The 15903-nt window shown below is 43.7% G+C and overlaps 1 protein-coding gene across 3 annotated transcripts in view; it reads left to right on the forward strand.

Moving 5' to 3' along the window:
* STX8 (syntaxin 8) overlaps nt 1–15903 on the forward strand; it is a 226082-nt gene that overhangs the window by 83787 nt on the left and 126392 nt on the right. The gene's annotated exons all lie outside the window — the stretch shown is intronic.

Genomic DNA, 15903 nt, shown 5'->3' on the forward strand with positions numbered 1-15903 from the left:
GAAGGGAACAGGCCTCTAGTTCTAAATAAGCATGATCTACACTAATAAAAGAGAGACATTCAAATTGGTGTCACTCTGCTACACCCACCAGCCAATCCGAGCAACTATGCAAATTAACCCAACAAAGATGGCGGTTAATTTGAATATGCAGGCGCAGAACAAAGACTGAAGGCTCCAGCCAGAGTGAAGACTGAAGACTGAAGAGGCTTGGCTTCTCCAAGCCTCGCTGCAGCCAGACCAAAGGTCTGGGTCCCAGGTGCTGGAGGAAAACCAGTGCCAGCAGCCAGGGGAAGGAAGGCCTATTGCACGAAACTTCGTGCAACGGGCTTCTAGTCACTAATAAAAAGCACAAAACTGAAAAACGTGGCACTAAACAGACAGGAAAGAGACCCTTGTTTCGAGTCCAAGGCAAAAATAAGAAGGGGACACCGTCTCGTTGCACCTCGGCTGGGTGTCATGTCAGTGGGTGACTCAGGTTTCACCCCTGCGACACGTGCAGAGGTGACTGTCAAGGCCCAACTACTGCATCTGGGTCACAAAGAAATATCGGCGAGTAGGCTTGTTCACCTGTTTTTATATTTTAGAAAGTGCTTAAATTTTGTCTAATTTAAATAATGATGTGTAGTAATTTGGTTCAACGCCAAACATAATTGAATATGTTTATTCCAATAAATTGATGAGAAAATTAACTTGGTAAACCAGTACCATTCAATATTAAAGTTGCTTTTAAAGCACCTCAAAACCTTCCTAAGATTTTACCCCTTTGCAAAAACATACAATTTATGCCACATCTTTGCACCATTCAAACATATTAAGCACACAATTAATTCTTAAAAAGTAGTATAAAATCTTGAACTTCAAATTTTATCAGAATAATAGCTACAGGGTTTGTGTTTAAATTCACAGCGACAGGTTAATGTACTTAACAAACCTGCATTGCCTAAAAGCAATTCTAACTTTTCTAGACTGACTGCCAATATGATATAGGCCCCAAAGAAATCACCCCTCTTTACTAAGACAGAACAATAAATTGGTTTTCCTGGATACAGTGGGTAAAGAATCCAAGTTCTTGACCTTGAATATTTCCCTGGTAGTGTTCTGTGCAGTAGGGAACAATCAGGATGACATTTGCTGAAATGTTTGAGATTTATAACATAATAGCTTGAGCATATGCGCCAAAAAATAAAAATCTTAAATCCTATCAAATCAAGATTAATTACCTATTAACATGCTAACACATAGCATAGTACAGGTGGTGTAATAAGCTGTCTCTCTCCATATATTGTTACAAAACAAATTGTTTTGGCGGTGACATGAAACATCATGTATCTTCTCTCTCACTCTCAGTGGGAACACAGAAAAAAACGGCTACTCACTCATTCTCGGTGTGGATTTTGGCATTTCATTAGGAAGTGCTATCACAAACCTTTTCACTGGAAAGCATATGCAACTCTCTGGAAACTGCTAAATTTCCTGGCTTTGTACTACGGCCAAAAGACTGTTGCCTCTCCCCGTCATTAACTACTACATATTTATGCTTTCCTATCTTTGTGGAGAGGAACCTGAACGGCGCTCCCATGAAAAGGAAAACAGTAGTTTGCGTCCTCCCTCTTACTAGCTTTGCAGAAATGAATCCCATGGGTTAGAGGTCTTCTTTATGTTCAGCTTTAATTGAATAGTGTTAACTGTGGACCAAGAGGTAACAGCAAAAATGGTGTGCTCATGATTGTGTTTCTTCATTAAGACGTATTGTGAAAGTGGTGGGAAAACTGCTCATGAAGTTTTGCCATTAAACCTCCTATTAGGCTAGAAGAATAAGAAATGGTGTTGCTAAGTTGGCTTCCAGTGAATAGGCAGTCAGCAAATATTTAGTGAGGATCTGCTATGTGCCAGGCATTCTTCCCGGCTTTAGTGATACCGTGGTGAAGAAGATAGTCCCTGACCGCTGTGTAATTACTCCATTTTCTTGTGCTAAATGTCTTTGGTTAAAGTGTCCGTTATTAAAAGATGATGGAAAACCAGTGCAGAAAACCACGATTGGAACATTCATGTACCTTAAGTTTCAAAATGGTTTAAAAAGCAATAGATTAGAAGCATGTTAATCGTTTTTAAAAAGTGCAAAATTTCGAAAAATTTCGTTACTCAAACTTACACAGAATAAAACACATCAGCAGGTAGACCTATTTTCCAAATTTGCCACTTTGGTGCCAGTTTTCTTAAGCAACAAACATGCCTCGCCTATTGGATGCTGTTCATTTGGGGAGTTTCATTGTTCTCATCGTCCCAAATGAAACCCAGAGAAATGCCGTTCCTGGGCCCTGGGCTGTCTTCTATGAATGGTGCAACAGCTATACTTCTTCATTTGTTTCTACAAAACAAACTCTCTGGCAGTGACATGAAATATCATGTCTCTTCTTTCTCACTCGCAGTGGGAAAAGGAAAAAAAAATGCTCCTTGGTCATTTCTCTTTGTGGATTTTGGCATTTCATTGGGAAGTGCCAATAGGTATTCATTTTTTATGTTGCTCTGAAAAGCTGTGTGCAGCCTTCCAAGTCACAAAGCAAACTCGGCCCCTAATAGTTCTCCAAACTCAGGTCAGAAAGGTGGGAAACTTTTGTTTTTCTAGGCAGGGAGTCCGTGAATAATACACTCGCAACCTGCTTAGCTCCCCCCAGTGCTCCTCCGTAGCCAGCTCCTTCGCTCAGAGAACTGCACATCAATCTGTCGCCAATGGTCAGCAGAGCCGGAGAGAGCCAATGTTATTGTGAGCCTACAGCGGAACGACTTGCTTCCCAGCTGGTGATCAATCTGGGGTAGACGGCAACGTGTTTGCCTGTACAAATGAGCTGGACCCCTCTGCCACATATCTCTGCCAACTTTTGAAAGAAAGAGTCTGTTTCCATTCTTTTGCGGGGTAAAGACAAAAAGCCTGTCTCCCTTTACACAACCAGCTATTGAAAAATCCATGCAAATACCCCCAGCCAGTGTCCTAAGGAAATTGTCCCGAGAGGTCAGGAAGTAGCACTAAAAAAAGAAGAGAGAAAAAGTAGATGTATGTATACACACACACACACACACACACACACACACAGTAAATATCTTGTTGTTGTTTTTTTGGTAAAGATTGCATGTTCATGCTTGTTGTACCATCTCTGGAGATTTCTCACTGCAATATGAAAAGACCCTGGGGTTTAGAATTTTAGTTGATTTCTCCAACCTCAGGTAAAGCCAACATTTTGATACTGATGTGAAATATGCTGTAAAGCTTTAATTTAGGTTTATTATTGTTACTAGTTAAGGTAGATATATGGCAGAGAGGTCCAACTCATTTGCACCAACAAGCACATTGCTGTCTAACACAGATTGATCACCAGCTGGTTTGAAATAATTCCACCGAATCAGTGCTAATCGGAACACACGATGTCGTCTTACTACTGGTGAGCTTCTAAGAGACCTTTCTTCAAGTTCACTAGGCAGGGGAGTGCCTGGGTAGGCCAGAAACCATGGCCTAGCGGAGGGACTTTGAGTTGGTAGAGCGGAAGACATCACTAAGAGAAGAGTGTATGAACGGTTATGTGAAGGAGTAATGGAGGGAGGACCTGTGGATGGAAGCAGAAGTTCCAAAAAGAGCTTTCTGTATGGAACTAAAACTCTGATACAGTGCTACGGTGTCTTTTCAGTAGGTGTAATGAATGAATAACAGTGATGAGGAAGCTATTCATGGATGGGGAAGGCAAAGTGGAAAACTAAGGCCAGAAAGAAAAGTTTATATTATTTAGTAGAGATTTAGTGACACAAATTATTGTTCCCTCTTGTCTATGATCATGTTACCCTCTGGTAAATGGTTTCTATTGTCATTTAGTATAGAAGTATAAAGGGGCAATGGGATTATTTGCTCCTTGTTCAAGGTAGGTGGAGTACTCATTTCTCCATAGAGATTATGGGTCTCCAGACCCAGGGAGGAGCTAGCAAAAGTAAAGGAGAGAAGTAGAAGAAAGGGAACTCTGGGAAGAGAGAGTGGAAATCACTTTTACCTCAAATTGCTGCTCAGCTGGGCCATTCTTCTTGAGCCATAGAAGTGATTTCTGGTTTAGTAAGCACTTACGTTAGATGAGCTTATTGGCACCTTCCAGTGTCATACTCTACATGAACTGTAGCAGACTGTACCATGTTGCTGGATTTCAGGTTCCTTTAGGATAGAGACTGTATGTGAGCCATCTCTGTGCTCCCCACTTACACATAGTAGGCACACAGTAGATGTTTGGTGGATGAGTGACTCAATTCTCAGTTCTGTTTTGGCAAAGGCGAAAGAATTGAAGACCCTACAGCTACTTTTAATAGTTGATTTAACTACTCAGACCCAAACATGAATATTCCAGACTCATAAGAATAGTGGTTTTGTCCTGTTGATACGACCCTCTAGCCCCCAAGGCTGTCTTTGAAGTTTATGTGCAAGGAGGACATGTTATGATTATCTTCTTCAGTATTAACTATGATTTACTAGGATCTTCTCGCGAATCTAAGCACTTCTCTATAGCCTCCTTGGGTCTTCCATCTATGGAATTACCAAATAGTTACCAATCTGTAGCCAGAACAACCAGTTTCACCAGCTTCTGAGTATACATGAATTTATACCCACTGATGCTGTATTAACATTAATTTTGAATTCTCACTCACTCCCCCTTTTGAATATTTTGGTGAGTCCAAGAGGATGTCTCGCATGTTCTTAACATTCTGAGCTGCTAATACACCACCGCGGCTGCTCACCTGTTCCACTTAGAGACGGCACCTGCCTCCACCACCATGACACCCACTCATCCCGGGGCTTCACGCTGACCAATTAAATTTGCATAAAGGGAGGATGACTTTTCGGCAATGTGGACAGTGGCCAGGAGTGGGTCAGGATTTAAGACTGAGAGTCAGTTAAGAGGTGACTCAAAGTTAATGAGATAATGTTGGGCTGAACGGGAATGATTGGGCTTGGGGGAAGATAGGGGAAGAAGTGGGCAGACAGATTTTGTTCGAGGTGCCTGAGATCCTCTTACATTGGGAGTTTGCTTCTTTGTGGTTTGGAGCTCAGTGAAGAACTGTGAACCTGAGATTGAGACCTGAGAGCCAGTGTGTGTGATGGTGATGGAAGCGGTGCTGCTGAACCCAGGACACGCTGAGGGCCTGGGGCGGAGTTCCCAGGAGACTGCTGTTAATTGGCAGGGTGGTGGGCAGAGGGGCCAGGAGATTTGAGGAAAGGGAGGAGAACACATTTCTAAGGTCCTTCTCATTTAAATCTATTGTTTTCTAATGTGCCCATCTTAGCATTTGCTTTTCTGTAGTGGATTGTTAATTATTTGACTGAATCTTTATGCCTCCCATTTGGCCTGAGGTGGGAATGTTGAGCCCAGCCTGAGGCGAGGGAAGCAGGAGAGAAGGGCTGAGGCACAGGAGTGAAATCAGCCTCCCGCACGGTCACAATGATGCGAAGGAGGCATGGGAGACAGCTCTGGGAAGACTCACGTGCACTAGGATGTGGGCTCATGTGTTAAGGGTTGAGAAACTACTGAAGATGGTTCAGAAGTGGCGGTGACAGTACAAAAGGAAAGTGATGCTTGTGGGTGAATTAGGCAGTGGCGCGAAGTACTGCGGGCGTCTGGCCATGGAGACAACTGCAGTAATTTGAGGTGAAGCATTAACTAGATGGTGACAATAAGAATGGAAAGGGGGGTACATTTGAGAGAGAAAAAAGAGGAATCTGCAAGTGTTGGTGATGGATCTGCAGAGAGGTCTAAGGCAAGGGATGTGTAAGAGATGGCTCCCAGTCTCTGAGCCATATTACTAGATAAATAATGGTACTAATGACAGATCTCCACACCGAGAGTTAGAAAATGCCTTTAAAGCAAGCATGTCAAACTCATGGCCCACCAGCCGCATGCGGCCCACAATGAATATTTTTGTGGCCCAGCCAATGTAATGGTATATAAGAAACATTTTAATAAAAAATTTTGTAACTTAATTTTACAATATCCTGTTATACATAATCTATATATATATAAAAGCCTAAGTGACCATTATGACCAGTCAACCGAACAACTGGTCACTATGACATGCACTGACCACCAGGGGGCAGACGCTCAATGCAGGAGCTGCCCCCTGTGGTCAGTGAGCTCCCACAGCCAACCTCCCGCGGTCCCTCCTCCAAGCTGGCCAACCTCCCACGGTTCCTCCACCCGGCTGGCCAGCCCTGATCGCCCCAATTGGGACTGGGCGAGACAGCCCTCATTGGCCCGATCACCACCCATGCACGAGGGACCCCACAGGCCTCTGGTTATTAATAACAAACTACAACATTCACTAATGACTGATTACTATAATTGTGTTGCGTTCATTTCCCATATGCGCCTTACGTACAGGCGCACCATTTCTCTCCACTAATACTAGCAGCGAATATTTTAGCAGCTGATGGCCACATCATTAGCCTTGGACTGACTTGTTTGGTGTGCGCAACAGGAAATATTTCGCTTTTGGAGAACAAGAAAAATAGGTTTATTTGCATTATGCTTAGTAATTTGTACAGTTATTCAGTGTCTGGTAAGTTGATGTTAAAAAAAAATATTAATTTTCATTAAAATGTTCTGTTATTTTATGTTAACGATGACTCATTTATTTCAGCCCTTTGTATTAAGCATGTCTCTATTGAAATAAACCTACATTTCTGTGAAAATTGAAGCTTTTGTTTCTTTGCAGCCACATAAACTTACACCTTGTTTATTTGGCCCTTGTTAGCCTTTGAGTTTGACATGCTTGCTTTAAAGTCACCTCACCAGTGTTTCCCATCTAAGACGTAGTGGAATAGCTCAGGCTGGGAGCCATTAGATTGTGAATGTAGTTCTCAGCTCCTTTCTTTCTGAGTCCCCTTCTTCCTGTCCCTTTACCAGTGAGATTTTTCCAGGGCTCTGGACACGGGTTAGTGTATCCACCACCAGACTGAGCCTCCAGCTTCCTTTTATCCATCCCGACCAGGTTTGAAAAGTCCCCCATGGAGAGGGCCTTACAGAATGCCCTTCCTATGCACCCTTTTACTTCTCGTGTACACAGGGGCACATTGGTGAGAATTTTTTAAATGGTTGTGTGTTCCAGCACCAGACCTCCCCCTCCCCCAGCAGGAAGTGATATCGCTGGTGCTTTCTTGATAAAAATGACAAAATTTATATAGAGGAAAGTATGGCATTGTTAGTAACCATCAATTATTATAGTATGAGAAGATATGACTATTGAGGTTAAAAGTCCATTTTGCAAAAGGATAAATACCTTTTAGTACTCACAAATATACTACCCTCCAGCTGTGTTGTGTCCTGCTATGTTAAAATCAGGATGGTGTTAAGATCAGTCTACATTAAAAGAAATACTGTGTAAAAAGAAAAAGAAATTGTGGTCTTGCTCTACTTTATATTGGCAAACATCATCCGTTGTGTTTGATTCGGCTATGCATGCCACCTTGAGGAACGGGCATACCTTTCCTAGAGTTGGGGACCAGGCCCGGGTAGAACCAGCAATATTGTCATGTTCACATTGAAGGACCAGGGTACAGAGCGGGCTCCGTCATCTACAGCCCACTGCCTGCTTTTGTACAGCACACAAGGAAGAATTTAGATTTTTATCTTTATCAGTGGTTGAAAAGCTCAAAAACAGAATACTATTTCATCACGTGAAAGTTATACAAAATTCGAACTCCAGTGTCCCTAAAGTTCTCTTTACTGCAGTTATGCTTGCTGGGGTACAGTGTACCTGTGGCTGCTTTTGCACTAACAGCAGAGTTGAGTAGTTGTGACAAAGACATACAGCCTGCAAAGCCCAAAATGTTTACCATCTGGCCCCTTGCAGAAAATATTTACCAACCACTGGCCATATGCAGCGTGTCCCAGACTTTCCTGTGCAGGTGAATTACCTGGGCCTCTTGGTACATACACTACAGACTCTGAGTCAGGAGGTCGGGGCCGAGGACTCTGCATCCTGACAAGCTCCCAGACAAGGCCAAAGCTACTGGGCCTTGCATTAGCCTCGGATTTGTGAGGGCCCAGGCATTTAAGGGAGGAGAGGGGCGGGAAGAGATGTGTTGTAAAGGAGAGATTATCACATTTTTAAAGTGGAAAGAGGCTTGTTTCACGTTACTCGGGAGCTCTGGTTTTCACCTTAGGAAGCCCTTGCTAATGAAATACAATCATAGAATCCCTGCAGGGGCTGCAGTGAAGCTGGGATATGAGCAGACTCCTAAGTCCGACAAGTGGTTGGACTTTCCCAAAGTGGAAGGTGCTGCTTACTATTATGATCTCCTCCAGCTCAGTTTCTTTGGTTGCCATGATAAAGGGAAGAGAGAATATGTGGATGGGAGGACAGAACTGAATCGCTCATAGATACAAGGCCTAGCCTAGCAGGTTTGGTATTATTGGATTAATCTCTCTCTTTTTTAAATGTTTTTATTGATTTCAGAGAGAGGAAGGGAGAGGGAGAGAGAGATATAGAAACATCAGGGATGAGAGAGAATCATCAAGCAGCTGCCTCCTGCACGCCCCCTACTGGGGATCAAGCCCATAACCTGGGCATGTGCCCTGACTGAGAATCGGACCAGGAACTCCTGGTTTGTGAATCAATGCTTAACCATTGAGCCACACTGGCCGGGTGGATTAATCTCTCTTAAATGGTACAACAGCTAGTTTACTTTTGTAAGGGGAGTAGCAAACTATTTAGGCTTAACATTCAATAAACTCATGGAGTAAGTGTTTAGCTTTGATTTTTATAGTTTAACTAGAGGCCCAGTGCACGAAATTTGTGCATGGGTAGGGTCCCTAGTGGCTGCCGGCTGTCGGCCAGGGCCTTCCTTTGTTCCTCACTGCCCCCTGTTGGTCAGCGTACACCATAGCAAGTGATCAAACTCCCCATCAGTCACTTTGCATATTAGGCTTATATATATACTAGAGGCCTGTTGCACGAAAAGATTCGTGCAATAGGCCTTCCCTTCCCCTGGCTGCCAGCACCGGTTTTCCTCCGGCACCCAGGACCCAGGCCTTCGCTCCGGCCGGAGCCGCCTTCAGTCTTCCCTCCACCGCGTCGTGCCTACGTATGCAAATTAACTGCCATCTTTGTTGGCGTTTAATTTGCATATTTCGCTGTATAGCCAATGGGAGGTGTAGCGAAGGTACGGTCAATTTTAATCTTTGTCTATTATTAGATAGGATAGATTTGTACTTCATATTTCTGGACTCAGCCCTTGCGTGTACGGAAAAGGCTGCGGTTGTCACACTCATAGGATTTTATTTGTTCCCTTATGAAGCAGGTAAAGGTAATCCCTGCCCTTCTTACTCTCCACATCCCTTCCCTGAACATGTTATCAGCAGTCTTAGAACAGGTCCGTGGCTGTAGTCGGACCTTCCAGCTGCAAGTCATTTTCAGCCCTGATGAGTGAATCCTCTTGTTAATGGTTCCTTTAAGGAGAGAGAGAGAGAGAGAGAGAGAGAGAGAGAGAGAGAGAGAGAGAGAGAGAGAGAAAGAGAAGAAAGCAAAGACATGAAACTAGCCATTTGAGCAAGCTGATCAATGTTGGAGTCTAGTATATTTAGGCAGATGAGTAGTCACAGTATTTTAGCAACCTAATATTTAGCTATTAATGAATACTTTCAAAACCGTAAACTCATTAAGTTAATAGTACAACTACCCGCACACAATTCAGCGAGTGGCTGTGGTAGTGCTCTCATTGTGTTTCTCTACTTGGAATGCTTTTCATTTCAGCTTGTCATGGGGCCTTTAAAGACATGATTTATGCTTCGTAATACCCTAGGGAGGTTAAGTATTTTCATATTTATTGCACGGAAGAGCATTCTGTGATTGCTTGCCTGTCTTAAAATCGGTTTGGTTGGGAAAGGACACAGGAATTCTGACCTCAGCTCTATATCCAAACCAGGAGTCAGCGCTTGAAAAATGTGAATCAATATCTTGCCCAGAGGGTTGGTCTCATTCTGCTAACCGGAGGGAAGAACAGATGGTGGAGGCAGCATACACACAATGCTGCCTTTTCTTTAGTAAATCCACCTATATCCCCAATCCCAGAGCTCGGCTACGGTGACACAGGCCAAATACCTTTCAGCTCTTGAAGACTTCTCAGGCAGTTCTTCATCATCCACTGTATTATGTTCATCGCCGTCATAATTGCTATTCTGATCATTAAAACCCAAGTAGCACGAAGAGTAGATTCTGTCCCACGCATGTTGGTGATCTTACAGATCTGCGTGTGTGTGTACAGTAGTCCCCCCACCTGCAGGGAATACATTTCCAGACTCCCCGTGGGTGACTGAAACCGCAGATAGTACCAAACCCTGTACAATGTTTTTCCTGCACATACGCACCTGTGATGAAGTTTCAACTACTCTTGCTCTTTGAGGCCATAATCAAGTGAAGTAAGAGTGACCTGAACACAAGCACTGCGATGCTGTGACATTCGATCTGATAAGCAAGTTACTACTAAGTGCTAATGGGTGGGGAAGCAGATATGGCGGGGAAACGCTGGACAAAGGGGTGTGGGTGGGATGGGGCGGGACAGCACAAGATTTCACCACTGTGCTCAGACCGGCGTGCAGTTTAAAACCTATGACTTACTTACTTCTGGCATTTTTCATGTAATATTTTCAGACCGCTGTTGATCACTGGGTAACTGAAACCTCGGAAAGTGAAACCACAAATAATCACTGTATTAATATTTTTCAAAATCTAACATTTTAGATGCCTCCTCTTCCTGTTATCTCATGTATCCCAGGTCTCTCACCACTTCTACAAGTAAATAGATATCCTTGCTTACTTTTCCCATTGCACCTGCCCACTTCTTATTCACCTTTCATGCAATCCTTGCTTCTCTCTCTTTTGGCAAGTCTCTTAAAAAAAAATTGGGGGACCCATGCATGTTGTTCCATTCATCAACTAGATGGATTATATCCCCTTCGGCTCTCGCGTTCCCCTAGGACCAGTGGCTCAATGCCCACAGTTCATTTCTAATGGGTTCCTGGGCTGTGGAATCTCTATTTTTCTTCCACCCTACATAAATCTTTTAAAAATACTGTTTTTGTTTGATGACTTCAATTCTCAAAAACTTTGATTGTTTTCTTATTATCTAATGGATGATGTTAAAATTCCTTAGGCCAATACTTAAAGCCTTTTTAAAATGCAACCCTCATTTTCTTGTACTCCATGTAAGTTTCCTCTATTTCAATTCTGTGTGTCTTTTCCATACCTGTTACTGTTCTGGGTGCTCCTTAAGCAATGGGTATAAGCACTATCTTTTTAACCTATTTGGGGAGACTGTATGCTCTCACAGTGCAGGTAAATAATGATAAAAGGTGTCCTGGCTGGGTGGTTCAGTTGGTTGGAGTATCATCCTGATGCACCAAGGTTGCGGGTTCAATCCCCGGTCAGGGCACAAATAAGAATCAGCCAATGAATGCATAAATAAGTGGAGCAACAAATTGATGTTTTTTTCTTTCTCTCTCAAATCAATAAATTAAAAATTTTAAATATAAAATAATCCTATATAATAAAAGCCTAATATACTAAGTGTCTGGTAGTCCAGTCGGCCGTTCAACCAATCAAAGCGTAACATGCTAATGATATGCTAAGGCTGCTCAACCACTTGCTATGACATGCACTGACCACCAGGGGACAGTCAACCAGTCGACCAGTTGCTATAACGTGCACTGACCACCAGGGGGCAGATGATCCGACCAGTAGGTTAGCTTGCTGCTGGGGTCTGACTGATCAGGACTGAGTGAGATGGGCAGGACACACCCTGGAGCCCTCCCACGGTCCCTCCCCAGCTGGCCAATCTCCCATGTCACTCCCTGGCCCTGATCGTGCACTGATGGGGTCCCTCGGCCTGGCCTGCGCCCTCTTGAAATCTGGACCCCTCAGGGGATGTCAAGGAGCCGGTTTCAGCCTGATCCTGCAAGCCAGGCTGAGGAACCCCACTGGTGCACAAATTCGTGCACCGGGTCTCTAGTAATAATGGTAAAAGGCAACGTATAATTAAGTACATACTGAGTCACATAGGTAAGCATCACTTAAATCTGGGGCTCCTGGGCCCGTTCTTGGTCTTTTCTTACTCTGCCTGCTGTTATTGTGGTCCTTTCCTATTCCTACTGGCTAATCCACATCCTAATCCGTTCCTTCAGCTTCAGCCTCATATAAATGCTGATCATGTTTCAATCTGTATTTCTCCACAGTCCTGGATCCATATTCCAACTTGGCTTAGCATAGTCATCTAAGATTTTCCAGTGCACTATGTCTAAAAACTCAGGTCATCATCTCCCCCCTCAAACCTGCTCCACTCCTTGCAATTCTTTCTGGGTATCGGTGTCACCGTCCAGCTTATCTTCCAGGTTAGGTATCTGCTGCCAGTCACTCAGTTCTGTTGATTTCACCTCTGACACCGCCTCACAGCTTCTCTCCCACCTCTCCCGCCTCTGCTTTCACCTAAGACCCCATTTTCCCCTTTGGGGCTGTGGCTGCAGCCCAGCAGGTTTCCTGTCACCTGCTTTCTGTGCTCCAGTCTGTCGTCCCACTGCGGACAGAATTAGCTTCTTAAAAACAAATTGATTGTGCTGTTTTCGTGCTGAAAACCTCTAGTGGCTCCTGTCACATTTAGGATAAAATACAAAAGCCCATCTCACGCCTAGGCAACCTCATCTTGTGCGTAGCCACACTGAATATGGAATCCGTTTCACACCTCTACCTTCCCACATGTCGTTCCCTCTACTCACGATGCTCTTCCCGCCGACCTTATCTAAAGACAGTCATAGTTCAAATGTCTTCTTCGTAAAACCCTTCCCCACTCTCTCAGGAAGGTTGGCCCTTTCTGTGGGCCCCACAGAACTCCGTGAAGTGACTAAATATTCGCTATTTTGCATTTTCCCCATTTAATATCTGGGACCCACAGACATACTGTGTGTCCCTCAAGAGAAGGGGCCACAGTCGACTTGTCTTTTCACCTCCATTGGAGCCAGTAGATAGTTTTGACGAGTGAATGAATGAACGTGTAGTGAGTGATGCTGTGGGCTGAGGATATTGGGAGAGACTCTGTGAAGGGGGATTTTTGACTCCATCAGAAACCATCGAATTGAGCATCTGTTCAGGGCGAGTGCTCACAATCCAGTTATGAGGCAGGAATAATTACTTCCATTTTGCAGAGCTCGAAACTATGACTCAGGTTAAATTATTTGGTTAAGACCATATAGCTAATAGGCAAGAGTCGTGATGTTAAGTCAGATCGGTCTGGGTTCCAAGCTCATGCCTTGTCTACCATGTCAAAACGCTAGTGTCAAAGAATAAATCTTAAGAATGCATGACGAGGCCCTCCCTGAGGATAGTGATTTTGTGATTATGAAGCGCTTGGGAGCTCGCAGAGGAAGCCTGTGGTTTTGTAGAGGACTAGCACTGTTTTCACAACTGGTTTCCCCGCCTGCGTCTAGATCTGCGGCCTGAACATTGTTGGACTCACAAAGGAAAACTGTTGCTCTAGAGTGACCGAGTTCAACTTTTCTCCTCCTCAACCTCCAGGGTATTGCGTGGAGGAAAATATTTCAAACCGCACCTGAGCTATAAACAATTTATTCTGAAGGTAACAGTGTTAGCGTTGCAGTATGTAAACCTTTAGCTAATAAAAATCAAAGTCGCCTGATTTGGAAAGTACACAGAAGGTCAGAGGGAAAGCTGGTAAATGTTTTCAAAGACTCTGGATTGAATTCTATCACCAGCTAGCAAAATAAATAGTCCAGCTGCTAGTTCTGAAACAGACACGTGTTGCAAATGAAATGTTAATAGTTTAAACGCATTGGTCATTAGAAATCAAAAGAAACATGAAGTACACTTTCTAGTTTATGAGAAACAAGGTAAAAGTTCCCAAAATACATTTGTGGTAACTGTGCCTAAAATTGCTTCCTCGTCTTTTACTTTACTGGCTAATACTTAGTATGGTATATGTCTGACTATGGGGCTTTTTTCCCCCTATGTAAATGCAAAGGTTTGGAAATAAATGGAGAGTGCAAATCAAGAGATATTAAATCCCACTTTTCCATGTGTCCAAGTGTTTGCTGTCGACTCAAGCTGCCTGCCAGACCTTCTGAGGAATGGGAGGTTACCCTCCGTAACGTGCTGAGAGTGACCTGAGCTATTTAGCCAGCACATCTGCTTGCAAGCACTGGCCCGTGTGAGGAGGCTGTACCGAATTACTTAACTCTGCTTGGTACTCTGAACAGTTTTCTCCACATCTTGTTTTACCAGGATAAAATACATAAAATTATTGGAATGTCTTTAGTTTTCCTTGAGAACTTAAAAAAAAAAAAAGTAGTTTAAGAGTCCATAATGCAGTGTTTCCTGTTTGAAGCAAATGTTAAGTTAAAATTTGATTTCAATATTTGTCTCTAACTTAAAATTATGGTGAGTTCTATGACTTTAATCTATTATAGTTAATACCATTAAAATTTTTTAAAATTCTCAACCAAGGACATACTCATTGATTTTAGATGAGAAAGGAGAGAGAGAGAGAAACATCAATGTGAGAAAGAAACATTGATTGGTTTTCTCCTATACACTCCCTGACTGGGGATTGAACCCACAACCCAGGTATGTGCCCTGACTGGGAATCTAACCTGCAATTTTCAGTGCACAGGATGATGCTCAACCAACTGAGCCATTGTGGCTGGGCACTTTACCAGTTTTTAAAAATTAATGAAATGCACAAAAACCATTGAATTATATACTTTAAATGGGTGAATTTATGGTATGTGAATTATCCTATATAATAAAGAGCTAATATGCAAATAGTCATCACACCGTCGAGCCATAAGGGCTCAGACACTCAACACTGGGGAGAGAGGAATGGGAACCAGCCAGGCACAAATGAGCTCATGAGAGAGGAAAGGGGACCAGCCAGGCTGCGGCCCAGAAAAGGGACAAGCCACCCACCCCGCGGTCCTGGGTGCCAGCAGCTGCACTGCGCCTGTGGCTCGGGAGAGGGACAAGCCGCCCTCCCTGCGGTCCCAGGCACCAGCGGCTGGCCAGAGGGAGGGAAGCCCAGGTCCCAGAAGCCACCCACCCTGCGGTCCTGGGTGCCTGCGGCTGGCCAGAGGGAGGGAAGCCCAGGTCCCAGGTGCCTGCAACCAGTTGGAGGAGGGAATCCTGGGTCCCGGGTGTGGGGTGAGGCAGAGGTGGTTAGGGGCGATCAGGCCAGCCGGGGTAATCAGGCAGGCAGGCAGGTGAGTGATTAGGAGCCAGCGGTTCCCAGATTGCGAGAGGCAGTCGGACATCTCCCAAGTGGTCCCGGATTGGAGAGGGTGCAGGCCGGGCTGAGGGACATCCCCCCCTTCCCCCCCGCACGAGTTTTGTACACTGGGCCTCTAGTATCTCAATAAAGCTGTTAAAATTCAAAAACTGAGTGTAGTTAGGGATTGTTCTGGTTAATGAATGTTCTAGATAATTAAGGACTAATAAATTGCATTGAAACTAACATGTGAAAGGTACCCTTTGTGGGAATATGAATATGAACTTAAACATTTTTTGTGCTTCTTTGGGTGGTATAGTCTTTTAATGATGAAGTTTTAAAAATATGACACTTTGCTATCTACAGAGGATCTGAATAGAACTGTACTGTCACTGGCCACAGGTGGCTTTTGAGCACTTGAAATATGGTTACTCCAAATCAGATATGCTATGTGGGCAAAATACTGGATTTTAAAGATTTGGTATGAAAGAAAGAATGTGAAATTCTCGTTAATAATTTTTATATTCATTATGTACTTTGGATATGCTAGGTCATATAAAATACAGTATTAGATATATTAGTTTCTTTTTACTTTTTTAATGTAGCTACTAAAA

This window comes from Myotis lucifugus, unplaced genomic scaffold (genome assembly GCF_000147115.1).
Source record: "Myotis lucifugus unplaced genomic scaffold, Myoluc2.0 scaffold_538, whole genome shotgun sequence".
In the NCBI taxonomy this organism is placed as follows: domain Eukaryota; kingdom Metazoa; phylum Chordata; class Mammalia; order Chiroptera; family Vespertilionidae; genus Myotis; species Myotis lucifugus.